We start from the raw sequence: 17,065 nt of genomic DNA, 5'->3' as shown, positions 1-17,065 counted from the left end.
GCTAGTAAGTACTAGCATCATGCATGAAACTCAACTCCATCCCACTCCCAGGTTTAATTTCCTGTCTTCCCAGTTCCCAAGCTCTAACACATTCTATCATTTCTGGCTACTATAGCAATAATAAAAATATTCACCTCTAGAGAGAAAATGTGAAGAGTTAGCTTGCTATGTAAATTACCAATTTATTGTACTTGCAGATATTAATTAGTTTTGTAATAATTGTTTCTATTTTTGAATCAAATTTTGGATTTAATTTATCAAATACTTACACAGCACCCCCTTGCACAAGGCTATCTAGAGGATACAGCAAGAAATCCACTGGTAAATAAGACAAGGTATTTCTCTCGAAGCTAGCAACCTATAATATGTGTTATATTAATGGACTTGTGGAGCACCTGTAGGCAACACCTTGTCAAACCCTTTATCCCAAAATTTAAATGTTTTCCCCAAAATAAACTAATATGTAGAGAATAAAGTAAGTATAATTAGTATAAAATAAGTCAAGCAGTCTAGAAAAATCATTAAATGTAAGTTGGCCATTATGACTGTCAAATATCCTATTGAAGCAATGCTCATGGAAGAAATTTGGCGGCTATTAAAAATTTTATCAGATTGCGCTCATTCACTTAAAAAAAAGTAGCTGTTTTTCTAGCATGTTCAGAATCCCAAAGGGTGCTAACTTTGACACCTCAGTCAAGTAGGAAGGTGTTCTTAATGGCAGATCTGTCTCCACATCCCTTTCCGTGGCTTGAGTGTTTTCCCACAAGGAAGAATAATTCAACCCGAATGATTCTTCTCTTTCTCTTAAAAACAACAGGGAATCCCGATAAACTCCTTCTCTTCATCATCATGTCTGAACCGCTACAATAGCTCCCCAATCTTGACTCCCTGTTTTTATCCTTGCTTCCTTTTAAGCTAATCTCGTTACCGATGACCAACTAATATATACGTATTTTATTTTAAAACTAAACAGATACAAACAAACACAAAATAAATGTAGAGGTTGATGGATCATTATAAAGCAAACATGTCTGAAACCATTAGCAAAGACAAAAATAGAACTTTGCCATCCACTTGAGAAGCCCCTCTATGTGTTTGGCTGTTTCTAGTTCAAATATCTCCCTTCACCAAAAGCAACCACTATCCTAACTTTTATGGTAATCCCTTCTTTATGTGTGTTTAAAAAATTGTCTTGTCACCAGACTTCAGTGATTATTCTTTATTCTTGCTAATATTTTAACTTAACTTTATTAAACTCTTTTAATCTATAACCACTAGAATCTCCTTACTTTTTTCATTCTTACAATTTGTCTGTTGAATAGCCCAGAGCACTTGACCTGCAGAGTTTCCCACAGTCTGGCTTTTGTTGATTACATGGACATGGTGTAGGTCAACACATTCCTTTGTCCTGCAAACTGGCAGCTGGATCCAGAGTCCTGATCACACTCATGTTCAATCCCTTTGGCAAGACTAAAGGTGGTGCTGTGTGCTTTCATCTGTTTTCTTGCCTTTTTTTTTTGAGATGTTTTCAGTTCTCGCAGCTCAATGCCTGAATTCATTAATTAATTTAACTGACAAATATTTATATTAAAATTATTTTATTTTTATCTTCATTTAAGAGTTGGAGTGCTTTTATAAAGAAATGTTTCCCTTATTTACTGTTTGATTAGCCAGTGGCCCAGTTCATATGGGAAAGGCAGACCTGACGTTTTAATTGTTTCTCCTTAATTACCAGATTTTTAGGTAAACATTTGGTTCCCTCTTATCCTTCGAATGTGACCAATTCGTTTTTGCTGCTATTTCATTTTATTTTAAATATCATCACAAACTTGCGGACTTAAATATATTTAATAGGTTTCAATTAATTGCAATTACTATTGCTTTTGAAACTTACTTTGTCTTATCTTTGGGCAGTGAGAGCCTCCTAATGAATGCCTCTTGGACCTGTTTGACATAACTTTAGTTGTCTTGATTGCTTCCCCAATATCTGGAATGACAAGATGTTCTAGGACCATCTTGAACATCTCCAAACCTGATAGTAGCCATTTCTACAAGTTCTGCTGTCTTTTTTCTTTAAGTGAAAAATAATACTTCAAGGCCACAATCTGTACACTACCTGTGCTCATCATTACGGCTGTAGTTATTGTTAATTACTCTTTTTTAAACAGAACAAAAAGAAAAAAAACTCTCTCTCTCTCTATGTGTATATATATATATATATATGTATATATATATATATATGTATATATACACAGAACGAAAAGAAAAAACTCTCTCTCTCTCTCTCTATATATATATACAAATGTAACAAATATAGGGGAAATATATATAGGGGAAAAAATGTAGGGGAAAAGCATTATAGCGACACTTTCAATTTGAACTTAAAACAACGGAGCCATTATTTGTTTGTTTCTTTTTTTTTAAAAAAAGCTTGACTTCTTACATATAATATCTGCATCATCCTTTTTATGCAAAGAAAGAATCTTGGTTCTTGAGGATGTATGGGATAATATAATTAAAATAGTTCATATGTTTTCATTCTTTTATCCCACATTGTCTGCACAGTATTTTTAGAATAACAATATTAATACTACCACCACTCAGAGCAATTAAAAAAAAAGTTTACTTGCCCCTCTTCTCCCTTCTATCATTTTTTTTTTTTTAAATTTTAGACAGAGTCTCGCTCTGTCGCCCAAGCTGGAGAGCAGTGGCGGGATCTCGGCTCACTGCAAGCTCTGCCTCCCGGGTTCATGCCATTCTCCTGCCTCAGCCTCCTGAGTAGATGGGACTACAGGTGCCCGCCACCACGCCCGGCTAATTTTTTTGTATTTTTAGTAGAGATGGGGTTTCACTGTGTTAACCAGGGTGGTCTTGATCTCCTCCTTCTCTCAATTTTTATTTATATACTCTCACTCTCTGAGCATAGCTCTTACACAATATATTCCCATATATTAAACCTTATATAATTTTACTTCTACAAGTAATTATACATTTTATGCTATTTACTAGTTCTTATTTCAAGGTTTTTAGTGGGTTTTTTTTTTTTTTTGGTTGAAAGAAGTTGATTCTTTAGCAGGTTCCTTATGAAGAGATTGTTAGAACAACATTCCTTTAGTTTTTGTAGGTTGATAGTAATTCGTTCTCTTTATAATTGAGCATCAATCTTGCTGGATAACAATTCTTAGCTTCCTTTTTCTGTGTTTAAGTATTAAATATATTACTCCATTTTCTTCTGACATAAGGAATTGCTGCTGAAAAGTTTGATGATGATTTTTCTTTCCCTTATAAATCACTTGATCTCTTTGCTTAGATGCCCAAAGGATTTTTCTTATTTAAAGTCCGGTAGTTTTATAGAAATATGTCTTGGTGTGATCTTCCTGGGTCAATATTCTCAGGTAAGTAATATACATTTTCAATATATAGTTTTAAATCTCTTTCATTTCAAGAAAGTCTTATTGAATTACAACTTTCTTTGTTTGTTCTGTTCCTGTGAGATTTTTTTCTGTTAGTGACTTTAGTATGTATAATAGATCTTGGCTTATGTCAACATCTGTCACGATTTCAGATTATTTTTATTTTTGTTAATTTCTTTCTTTTTCCTCCTTTATACCATCTATTTATCTTAAAGCATTGTCTGACATGTTTCTTGAATCTTGTGTTTCTTCTGATTAAGATTTCTCATGTCTAATTATTTTTTCTTTTACTTTTTCCTTTATTTTATCGGTTCATTTTTGTGTTCTTTCTAATTCTGACTTTTCCTTGTGTTTGGGTTCTTATAACATTTATAAATCTCTTTTATCTTGTTGTATACAGAGATAGTTTACAGTTTTGCCCTGATCTGTGTGCACACTATTTGAAATGCCTTATTTTGCAAAGGGATGTGCATGTTTCTGATTCTCCTTAGTTTTGTAATAATCATGTGTGAAATTTAATCTTAATACATTTCTGTTGTTTATATTTATGTGAGATTGGTTTTCTTGAACTTTTAAATGGAGATATGGTTTGGTGTAGCTTTTTAAACTTTTCTGAGCTCTCTCAATTGTTATTATCATAGAATGTTCAAATATGTTAGTTTACTTTCTGAGATTTTCTGGTTCTGTTCCCCTCTCCACTTTTTTTTTTTGAAAGTTATCTTTCCTTTGTCCCTAATGTCACTGTCTTTCACAGTTTTTATTCCATTTCAAGCAATTTCTCCTAAGTATGAGGCCTCCTCCTAGAAAGAATCCCTGGTGAATAACTAGTTCAGTGTGAATTACCTGCTCAAGCTCCGCTAAGCCCTCATCACAGCCTCCTTGAGTCCATCTGGCCAAACTCCCTTCGTCCGCTTTCCTCCAATTGACCTGCTGTGTTTCTAGGGAATCTCTGTTGACCATTTTGGGTTTTGATTGCCTGTTGTATCCCTGGGTTTTCTATAACACAAATGTTGATATTATGTAGCTTCTATGGATGCTGGCAATTTACTTATAGTTCAGTGATTCTGAGAATATCTGGTGACCTATTTTTGTTGCCATGTAACCCAGTCATTTCTCGGTTTTGCTAAGTTCTCTGTTGTAAATGGAGACTAAGAGAGAATTAAACTATGCAGTTTTCTCCATCTTCCCAGAATCCCCCAAAGTAACTTCTGTTATGCAAAACACATTATGTTACATTGTCATCTAAAACCTCCCACGATTTTTGTCTCATTTATAATGAAATGAAAACTTATTAACTTAACTTACAAATTCCTTTAACATTTGTCCACTACCCATCTTTCTAAATGTATGTTTTCCTGTCCTTCTTCCTTAAGAGGTTCTAGGACTTTCTCCTCTGGACTCTGTATTCTGCCCGTATGTACTTTCTTCTGATTTTTCCATGTCTTCCTCATTTTATTACAATTTTTGCCGAAGTGTCTTCTTCTTCAAGATGTCCTCTCAATCCGTACACCCTAAAGAAGACACCACCAAGTCACTGTCTATTACATTTCCTATATTAATTATGTACTCAGCACTTACCACTAACTAACATTGTGTGGCTTACATATTTATTTATGTGTTATTTTAAGAGTCAGCAAACTATAGCCTGAAAACCAAATCTAGCTGGTCACCTGTTTTTGTAAACAGGTTTCACTGGAACACATATATTTCAGTGTTGTCTATGACTGTGTTTGCACTATAATGGTAGAGTTGAGTGGCTGTGCAAGAGACCATATGGCCCTCAAAGCATAAAATATTTATTGTCTAGCTATTTACAGAAAAAAAGTTTCCCAACCTCCTGTTAGTTCATTGTTTGTTTCTTCCCACTAGAATATAAGTTCTGGGGAAACGCAGGCCAAGTCTTTCTTTTCATTACTTTATCCCCCTCATTAAGATTAGTAGCCAACATATGGTTAGCAATCTCTAAATATTTGTACATGAATTAACCCATATCTTGAATTGTCAGCATCTTGTTAAGGGTATCATGTAGTTCTTTTCTTTAATAGATTAATGAAATATTAGTAATAATTATATTCAATTCCCCACTCAAATAGCCAGATGACAAAATTGAGATTTTGTCAATTAAGGGCAATGATTCTGATAAGAACTTCAGAGAATTCATATTTTTGCAATAATTAGCAAATATATGCATGCATAAACATTTAAAAACACATTAGCTCTGAAGTCAAGATGCCTAGATTTAAAACTCAGTTCTATCACTAACTGGTTGTGTGGACTTGTGCTAATGACTTTACTTCCTGCATCCCTATTTATTAATCCGTAAAATAACATTGATGGAACATCTACATTAGGGGATTATAATCAATAAATAAGAAGAGTGTCAGTCCGTAATAAAGACTTTGTATATGTTAGATGATGATGAAGAGGGTGATAGCGATGATGATGATTACAATGATGGAAGAAGAATTAGGAGAAGGAAAAAGAAAGACAGAAGAGGAGAAGGAGATAATGATAACAGTGGTAATAATAAACCGAAAAACTTTACTTACTGATTTCATACTATGTTCTAGTCACTGTGATTTATCGATTCCATGGATCACATAATTTAATCCTTACAATCCCCCTTTGAGGAACTCAGGTTATATTCTATTACAGATGATGAATCCATACCTGATTATAGGCTAAATTATCTTTAAAAAAGAACATGGGAAGAGTGAGAATTCAGATCTCTGTTCTTGGCCTATATATACTCTTCTACCACCTCTAAATGTCTTCCTAAAGATCTATCCACTTCCTGTTTAATATGTGAAAAGCACACACATTTCTGTCCATGTAAGTCTTCCACATCCCGTTTCTAAACATGTTTTAAGTATATACAGTTTGATATTTGCCATCTTCAAGTATTGCTCCAGATTCTGATGTCATCCCTGTCTTCTTCCCTGGAAACCCACATTTAGTTTCCAGATCATAGTCAGCTGTCAGAAGAAATCAACTGGAGAGACTGATTTCCACTGAGGTGTTCACAATGAAACCTGTTTAATTGCTAGTAATTCTCTGCTCAGAAATAAGCTCTTGTAAGTTTGGGGTTTGTAACTGCAAGCTTGTTGGCATAGGAAAGGTGCCAACTTAGTGTCAGGGGCTATTAATTTGGTTCTTTGTAATAAAAAGAATATTGACTGCAATGAGCCAGAAATAGCTGTAGCCTCCATAGCCTCAGGTCTCCCAGCTTCTGCTTTGCACCTGGTAAAGTGAGGAAGTTTATTAGTAGTAATCCAGTAGTATTGGTAGAGTGATAGCAGTACTAACAGTAGTTAGTAGTAGGAATAATAATAATAAGGATTGACAACTTAAATGCCAAGAAGTTTGCTGAGCCTGTTACCTCATTATCTAATTAACTCTCTATAACAGTTCTATGGGAAAGTAATACGCCAACCCCATCTTCTTGATAGAAAGATGAGAATTATGACTGATTAAGTGACTTGCCCAAGGTCACATTGTGATTAGAGCACTAGGTCTAGGCCTATATCAAATTTTGCTAAATCCCAAAGTTGCTTTCTTTTAACCACTGATGCAATATTACCTCAGAAGTTTCTACAAAAAGAATGTCAGTACTAAACTGAAGAAATTAGTCCTTCAGTTTAATCAATCCTATTTTACAGATGAGAGAATTAAGGTCCACCGGGGTGAATGTTCTCCACTATCCATCAACATCACAATATTTTTTATGCTGTTCTCCCATATACTCACAATATACATCGAAAGCCAATCCTTAGATTAAAACTCCATCATAAGCTGTGATCCACCCCCTCCCCCCACACATAACTGAATCACTGACCAAATATATTCAGTAGAGTGCTGGTAAATGTTTAACAATTTGCTCTCCAGGATGGGGGTTAGCCATGATTTGTGACATTTGCCAATTTTCATAGTGCAAACACATCTCTCATGGGTAGATGTGACCCATCCACGTGTCAACACACCCATCATTGCTAGTCATGTGACATCACTTGAACAGAATTGTGGATGGATGCTTGCAACAGGCTTGTGCAAGTTGGTACAAGCAACATGTGCTATCCTCCTTCTCCATACCTACTTTCTTTTCTATCATGCACCATATTTTCAGAATGTAAGAATGTTAAAATATAGGTTAAAACTAGAAAATACCCGCCGGGCGTGGTGGCTCACGCCTGTAATCCCAGCACTTTGGGAGGCTGAGGCAGGTGGATCACCTGAGGTCAGGAGTTCGAGACCAGCCTGACCAACATGGAGAAACCCCATCTCTGTTAAAAATACAAAATTAGCTGGGCATGGTGGTGCATGCCTGTAATCCCAGCTACTCGGGAGGATGAGGCAGGAGAATCGCTTGAACTCGGGAGGCAGAGGTTGCGGTGAGCCAAGATCGTGCCATTGCACTCCAGCTTGGGCAACAAGAGTGAAACTCCATCTAAAAAAAAAAAAAAATTAGAAAATACCCTAAGTTAAGCCCACACTGAAGTAAGGACACCAATGTGAAACACCCTGTAATATATAATTATGCAGAAGTACTCAAAATGCATGTTTCCTATTCCCTAGAAGCTGCATCTTTTCAATATCAATATGAAAACTGGAATTTATATTTGCTATAGACTGAATGTTTGTAAACGAACCCCCCTACATTTTATGTTGAAACTCTAACTCTAACCCCAGTGTGGCTTTATTTAAGATGGAACATCTGTGGAAGTAATTAAGGTTAAATAAGGCCATAAGGGATATGATTAGCCCCCTTTTAAGAAGAAATGCCAGAGAGAGAGTTTTCCTCTCTCTCTCTCTCTCTCTCTCTCTCTCTTTCTGTCTCTCTCTTTCTCTCTCTCTGTCTCTCTCTTTCTCTCCATGTACACACAGAGAGGGAAAATCATGTGAGAACATAGTAAGAAGGCAGCCATCTGCAAACAAGAAAGAGAGCCATAACTAGAAACATAATTCCTAGCACCTTAATTTTGGGCTTCTAGCCTCAAGAACTCTGATAAAATAAATGCCTGTTGTTTAAGCCACCCAGTCTATGGCATTTTGTTATGGCAACTCATGTAGATAAATACAACATTTGACAACATCACTAGTGATTTTGAACAAGTCTCTTATTTCCTCTGAGCCACATGTCAAAGAAATGGTTGAGCTAAATATTTATAAGATGCCTTATTGATTTAATTTCCAGATCTTGTGGTTGTAGCTTTTTCATTTGCCTTTTCTAGCTATAGTTTTTTAGGGAATGTTGGGGCTGTGAAACAAACATCCTAGGCTGTTTTGAATCCTAATATTGACATACTAGAGTAAACATTATTTTAAAGTTATAATATATAGTGAAATATTTATAATTAAAAAATAACTCTCAAAGGAGATCATAACACTTGGCCTCTGATAAGAAAGAATGGAGTCGGGATTTTCCATCACTGGTTGTGGACCTGTATCAGAGCAGACATATTGGAATCATCTAGGATAACTTATTAAACTACAAATTCTGTGGTGAACCCCAACACTAAATCTTGCAAATTTATGAGACCATTTATCATTATTAGTGTAAAATAGCTATAAAGTAGCAATAAGCATAAAGTGTGTATGTGGTAAGTAGAAACTGATTATGCACTGGGAATTAGGAGAACCATGTTGTAGTTTGAACTCATGATCAAATAGTCCAGTGATCTTGAATAAGCCATTTCCCTTTTCTAGGTCTCAGTTTCCCCATCTGTAAAATCAATGAGCTGGGTTAGATGGTCTTTAATCTAGCAGATAGCCATAAATACTTTAAGTACCTAGGGATTAATATCAGGATATTAGATGCTTTTTTCAATGTCAATAGTTCAGCAGAACATAAATTAGTGGAAATGTATGAAGCTCAACAAATCATAACATATTGACAGCTCTATCATCTAGCTAATCTTAGATCTAGCCTGGCTTAATATCCACTAGCTATCTTGGCTAAAGAGAATTTGAATTCAGGCATTGTCACTACTCTGATTTTTATCATTTTACTCTTTTTTTGCATGAGTAAAAAGTTAATTGAGAAGTCAAGAGGCAAAATGGCTTTCAATGCTCAGATCCAGCACCCCTAAAGAACTCCCATTATTTCATGATAAAAGTAATTTAATAACACTCTCCGGATTTTTGTTGTTATATAAGTTTCTCAAGTGTTTCAAATATTAAAGTTAACAGAAGTATTTTTATTACCAGTCAGTTGGCTTTTTGTAAACACGATAAATGAATATTTCTTGGATGTTAATTTTACTACTCCAGAGAACTATACAATACCTGGAATTTTAAGGAGAGGTATGTACAGAAGGGAAGTATCAATAGAATCTCTCAGGGTTGTTGTAAAACTCAAATAAGGAGATGACATTCTGAAAACTATACAACCCTGGATTAATATATTTTGTGTGTTGTGATCACATATATTTTCCCCTAAGAATGTTCCTATTTTCTTCTTTTCCTTAGTGTATTACTTTGCTTGGCAATGGTCAGAATTTGGTACCTTAAAATACCTTGAAACATTGATTGCAATGCTGAACAACTGAATACTAGAAGCTCAACACGCTGAAAAAAGAAAATTAAACAAATTTCTATTAAGGTGCGTTGGTTTAGACCATTTACATCTCAAGATGTAAATCCAATTGTGAAATCTATCCATGCAGTGCTAAGAGATGAATCAAAGCACCACAATCAGAAAGCATGAGGAATGAACTTCAACTAGCCTTCTATTCAGAGTTGAGAGTTCTGTGTGTTTGTGCATATATGCACGTACCCCATACATGTGTGCATGTTTGTGTTGTGTGTTTATAAATTTCTCAACTGTATACATTGTTCTTATAGATTTTTTGAAAACAAAAGATGCTGTTAATGGAGAAAAAAATGCACTTCTGAGAGATGTATTCTGTACTTCTGAAAGAATTAGAACTTCAAGCTTCATCATTACTTTCCAGGCATTGAAACTAGTTGCTCTTATTTAAAACTGAGAGTATTCCATTGATCATGTCTGTATATCACTGAAATAGAGTTTTTGGCAATGTTGAGTAAAGAGCATGTCTCTGTGTTTTTGTGGTTGGGTTCTTAATCACATATAATCTTACCTCATTAATTCATACACTAAGTTAATAAAACAATGAGTACAAGCAATCTCCCTCAAATCTATTACCAAGGAGTTAAGGACTCCACAAGTTCCAGTGGGTCTTGGAATCCCTTCCCTGCTGCTGAGTATTGTGACTGATTTTATTTTCATGGGGTTTCATCAGCTTTTTTGAAATCATCTGGAGCATTGTCATGATCCAGTGTGAAATGATGAGATGAGCAGGAGTCATAAACCTTATCTTTTTGGCCGAAGAGATGGGTTAACTGAGGCAAGACTGAGTCCTTTCTGAATGTGCTTTGCTATTTCAAAATTGAGCAGCTTGGATCAGGTTGGCAGTTACAAATAGGTGGTGTGAGGACTGATTGTACCAAAATCCCCTTTAAAATGATCTTTACAAGATAGAATCAATTGAATGCAGTATGGCATCCTGAACTGAATACTGCAGCAGAAAAAGAACATTGATGAAAAATGCTGGTGAAATATAAATAAAGTTTAGAGTTTAGTTAGTAGAAATACATCTGTCTTAATTTCTTAGTTTTGTCAAATGTGCCAAATTATGGTGGTAATTAATATTAGGGAAATCTGGAGAAAACACCCTGAACAACTGTTTTTGCTAATCTAAAACTATGACAAAATAAGTTCAGTTAGAAATACAGAATCTATGTTCCTATACCAAAATAGGCATGGTCCTACAAAACTTTTCTTGGAAAAAACATGATGTAACCATAATGTAAAGCCAAAGATAGGGCTTATGGAACCAGAGGAATCGTACCAACTCTTAAATATGTTATTACTTCATGAGCCACATGGATTGGAATTTGTGGATTATCTATGCCAGTAGATATCAACACTGTCCTTGCATTAGCCTTATCAAGGGAGAATTTTCAAACTCCAGATTCCATGTTTCCCTAGATAGAGTAAATCAGAATCTTGGAGTAGTGGGGAATAACAAGGTCTGTATGGCTTATTAAAGTATCTATGGGTAATTCTGATGTACAAGCAGAAATTAAAATTATGAAAATACAAGTTTCAATTAAGGGACACCACATAAAGTTCAGGCACTCAGCTACTGTAGTGAAAGCAATGCCCGTGAATGTAAGTACATTAGCAGCTGCAACTAGAAGTGGTGTGAACTGTAACTCATGTTTTATTTTCTGAATATCTCTAAATCTTCAAAGATTCTATAGAAACATTTTATTTAATATCCATGTAAAATGGCTTACACTACTTTACACATATCATTGGGATTGCAGCATCTCTTTGGTCTATCACAAGAACATTTCAGTGAATTGGCATGAGGAAGGCTAGGGTAGGTTATGCTACTGTCAGCTTCTTCAATGACAAGTCTTGACCCTCACACTTAGTTCTTGCCTCTTCTTCTGAAGAACTTTGTAACCTAGGTACTTGGTGCAGAAAGGGCTCAATCTTTTTGTGTATAATCCACGTGAAGAAAAGTACCTCAACTCTATTTCCCTGACATACCTATACTGTCTGCTCAGGTCTTCAAACTAGATTTCCCCAGTACTTATGTCTACTTCTGTTCCTTCGGGGGTGCCTATAAGCCGAAGGCTGATCCAGCCTTCCCTCTTTAGTCAGATGAAAAAATTCCATGCATCCTTCAAACATCTGTTAAAATCCTACTTTGTCTATAAAACATTTCTTGGCATCGTTTGTTTTCCCCTTTTCCAAGTTCCAATATTATATTTGGTGCTATAAAATTAAGCAATTAATTCCAGTTTACATATTCTTGTTCTCTGTCTTTCATATGTGCCAGGAGGCAGTGAGATACAGAGAGAGAGAAGGAAAGTAGTCCTATACAAACGAAGTCACATTCAACCTTTACCTGAGCCTTATGCTCGTTTCCTGATAATTAGGGCCAGCAATACTTATTTTATAAAACTATTGCATAGTTTATATTGTGAAGCCTATGTGAATGTGTTTAGCATATTAGACTAAACAATTGTCATTTTGTTTTATTTTTCTCCTCATTTATATTTTTGCATTCAGTTCTGCCTAAGTGCTAAACTTATAATACCTAATATTTGTAGAGCACTTTATAATTCATATACTCTTAACAATCTGGTGAAACATGTATCCAAACCTCACTTGATAAATGAAAATCATGATGAGATACTGAAAGGTTAAGTACTTTCCACAGATCACAATATTTATGGGAAAATCTGCTAACATAGCCCAGTCCTTGTTGCCAGGCTCCTTTCTAAATATTATACCAAATATTTTATAAATTGGTTATTAGCCATTTATCCAAAATAAAAGGGTTACCTTCTACAAGCCAGGCTCTCAGCTAAGCATTCAGGGTACAGTAATGAAAGAGAGACTTAAACTGTGTCCTTATTGAACTTAGATTCTAGCAACTGGAACAATGTCTAGGCAAGGTTGGTAGGAATGGATCCATTTATGTTGATGTCAACCTTATTCTTGCTAACTCCAGTACTATGGAGTATTGCTAAAGAGTGATGGGTTAACCTGAGTCAGCAACACTTCCAATATATGTGGCCCTTATGATCATTAGTTCTCGCTGACCGTATCAGTGGCAGGACTGAAATTAACTTACCCTTATGTCCATCAAAACTGCAACCTTATCCTCATTAGCACTTGTCAAAAACTTCCAGAAGCTAAGCACTATAACAAGACATTGCTACGATTATTAGAAATAATAATCATTAGCTCTATCTTCTTCTTTATAAGAGAGTGATTCTTTGGTGCACAGAAAGATCTCTCATATAGTCTCACTATCCCTTGGTCATCTTGACCTAGAAATGTCCTCACTTTTGGTTGGCATCTTGTTACAAGGTGGCTCTAAAAGACCCTCAGCAATGGATACTAGACAGTGGACAGCCTTGTCTTTACTGCTATAGTGTGGTGTATTGAAAAGACTATGAGATGGAGGTTTGAGTCTGCCTCTCCTCAATTCTGTATTTGTTCCAAATCTGGTACACTTGTGCTCCCATTGAGGGACCAGGTTTATGCCTCAATGCCAGCTTTCCACCATATGCTGGCTAAAACTTCAGTAATCCAAATACAGGAGTTTTCTTGATCTACCTTCAAGTACTTGCCACTTCCCACATGTGCCCATTCTTTATAATTTATACCAGCTTATACATGTTTGGGATCAAGGTGTTTGTGGAAATCTTTCTTACCTTTAAAGAAACTAACAATGCATCCATATTATTTTTCCTGTCTATGACTTAGCTTGCTTTTTTCTTCTTTCCTGAAGCAGAGAGTTTCTCAGAGCACTTACTCTAGCATATCGTTGGAAGACTAAAGCCAGTATGGGCATTTAGATCATTTAGATTCAACTTGACTACTTAATATGGGCAATTTACTTGCCTTTTTAGGTTCTCACTAATCACAGAAGCCAAATGATAGGACTTAGGTAGCATCTTACATTTCTGAAACTATTTGACTAACAGTAACAATTGAGGAAGTGAGAGTGAAAAAGTACATTAGTACTTTCATAAGAAAATACATTTTAATAATTTAGAAGTTGCCTTACAACAGGAAATACCCGGTAGCTCATTCTTAATAATTTTTGTTAGGTGCTTCTTTAATGAATTAAAGGGCTTTTACATGTTTTCTTGTGTGCAATTTGACTCCTCTAACTGAAAGTCCTCTAAATGAGGCTCCTCTCATCTCAATTTAAGTTTATGTGTAGCAGTTTGTCTGTAAATTAATTTTATAATTACCAAATTAAACAAACAAACAAAAACAGCTAGCAGTGATGATAACAGTACAGGCTCAATTTTCACTTTTCAATGCTTGAATTATTAAATTTTTAAATTTATATTATTGTTTAGACCCTGAATATGTATTTTCATACCTGTGTATGACTACATGACTGACTTCGTACATCTGCCCGGTTTCACAAAATAGTTTAAGGGGGAAGCTTGTGATGGGGAAACGCTGAGATGTTCAGTTAGGGACATAGCACAGCTTTTGAGCCACTGTGAAATACAGGGCGATTTGGGTCAAATTTGCCATTAAGTGTGTATTGATAGTGGAAGTTGCACACACTGAGGCAGAAAGAAAATATAATCCATGTCGGGGTGGGGATATATTTCTGAAACCAATGATTACTGAGAGTAGTTTAAGAATGATAGGGTGGGGCCATCCTGAGACTCTAAGCAACAATAAAATCTGTTTACCCAGCTGAGTCAGTGCCACAATAGAACAGAGCCCCTGGAGATCAATGAGCATATGGTTTAATCAACACACTTGGAGACATGGCACAAGAATGGTCCCTGCACAGCTGGTGTGCTCAGCACCATACTGAGATGGAGCAAAGTAATCATTTTGTACACAACTTGGCTCTTCCCAACATCATTTCCCCATAACACCCATCTAAGCCAGTAAAGCTTACAGAACCAGGATTCATCTGTAAGATTCACAGGGATGGAGCCTGTGCCAACTGCCTCCAGGAAATCATAGAGGACATCATCTGATGCCATATATGGCACCATTCTGGAGGCCCATCCTGTACTAAAAATAATGCAATTGGATGGATGATAAATAACTAGGGTGATTTCTATTTCTAGTCCATTTCTCACTTTTTTTTTGACCTGCAAACCTGTATCCACAACAGCCTCCTGGAATCTTATATGGAACATAAATCAAATTGAACTAATAATATTCTGTTCTATGCCTAGTTTTTCTCCCATGTTCCCTGGCCCGAAAAATGGCAGGCCCATCCTACTTGTTTCAAGTCTAAATGCCACACTTTCTCTTCACTGTGTAAGCTTCAGGAAAAGAAAAAAAAGGACTCTGTTGTATTCACTGTCATATCTCAGGAAATCTAAGGAGATATTTGTTGAATGAATTAATGAATGAATGAATTATCAGAATACCAGAAAATGCTGCATGCAATATAAAATTTCATTAAGAACATAAAGTAAAGTAAGAAAAGGCAAGCATGTAAGTTTTATCTAATGGAAATTACACCAATCAAAGAAGAAATAACCCTCCTCTGTCTATGTATGAATTTTCTATTGCTGTTGTAACAAATTACCACAAACTTAGTGGCCTAAAACAGCATGTTTTCAGTATCTTATTGTTTTGGAAGTCAAAAGCTAAAACGAGTCTCACTGGGCTAAGATTAAAGTGTTGGCACAGCTACATTCATGTCTGGAGGCTCCAGGAGCGAATCAATGTTCTCGCTTTCCAGCTTCTAGAGGCTTGCCCATACCCCCTGGCTCATGGTACCCTTACAACTTCAAAGCCAGCAGTGGCTCAACAAGTCTTTCTTATGCTTTGATCTCTCTGGTTCTGACACTCTGTGTCCCTCTTCTCCATTTAAGGACCCTTGTGATTACATTGTTTTCATCCAAATAATCCAGGATAATCTTTTCTTAAGGTCAAGTGATTAGCAATGTTTAGATGTTCATCTGTACTCTTAATTACTCCTTTCCATGCAACATAGCATATTCACACATTCTGACTTTTAGGACATCAACATCTTTGTGCAGCCATTATTCTGTTCAACACAGCAGACTAGAATAATAATCACAAATCTCAGATCATCCTATAAGAAGCAATTGCTCTGATTATAAGAAAGATTGACCAAATATGTGTCTTCTATAATCCCTCTTCCCATCTTGGCATGTTGAAGTAAGACCTATTCTTCAAGGATTACCTTAAATTTCTCCTTCTTTAAGATTATTTTCTCAATTGTCCTTGTGGGCATATCCATCTGTTTCTCCTTGAATTTCCATTGACTTTTATTTATGTGATGAGTCATTTTAAAGCCTGTATAATGGATAGATACACTTATATAATGTATCTCTTTTCTTTGAATGTAAGCTTCTTGAGGACAAAATTCATTTCTGAACCAATATTAAAATAAAACTTCTTCATAATACCTTTGTGACTTTAAGATTTCAGTTTCCTTGTATATATATATATATCCAGTTTTATCATAAAAATTATTAAGCACATATATAATCCTGGCACATGGGGGGACTGCTCAATGAATGTTATTTTTCTTCCCCAAATATGTATGTGATGAACTTGCACACGGTTGTGCCCTATCTGCATCTATTTATTTTTCCTGAATGATTATGATCTCCAGAAATGCAGGGACTCTGTCTTTCACATTCATTGTCGTGTTCTCAGCCCCAAAGTGCCTCTCAACAGCGTATGTTTGCTGAATTAATGAATAATACAACAGTGAAAATAGTAGAAATGATTCTCCATCTTCCAGTTGCGTGTTTCTCTTAACTGTAAGCCTTGTCACAAATTTCCCTGGTTTATCTAGCTCAATTCATATTTCCAAATCGTTCACTCTCATATACAAAATGAGCCCTGGCAAACAAAAATCTTTGCATAGTGAGAGCTTTAAACTCTTTCAAGCTGCTTCCACCACTCCACCCTCTAGACATTCACTTTTCTCCCCTATGGAAATGCAAAGACAAAAAGAAGTGTAATTCCTCAAATGAATCATTGATATTTCTTCAGAGCGATCTACTCTATTCTACTTGTTCTCTTAATTTACTTGGTTTATACCAGCTGATGACAGAAACCCATTGTTTTGCTGAAACAT

The sequence above is a fragment of the Pongo abelii genome, chromosome 13, assembly GCF_028885655.2.
Source record: "Pongo abelii isolate AG06213 chromosome 13, NHGRI_mPonAbe1-v2.0_pri, whole genome shotgun sequence".
Lineage (NCBI taxonomy): Eukaryota > Metazoa > Chordata > Mammalia > Primates > Hominidae > Pongo > Pongo abelii.
This window is presented reverse-complemented; position numbering follows the sequence as displayed.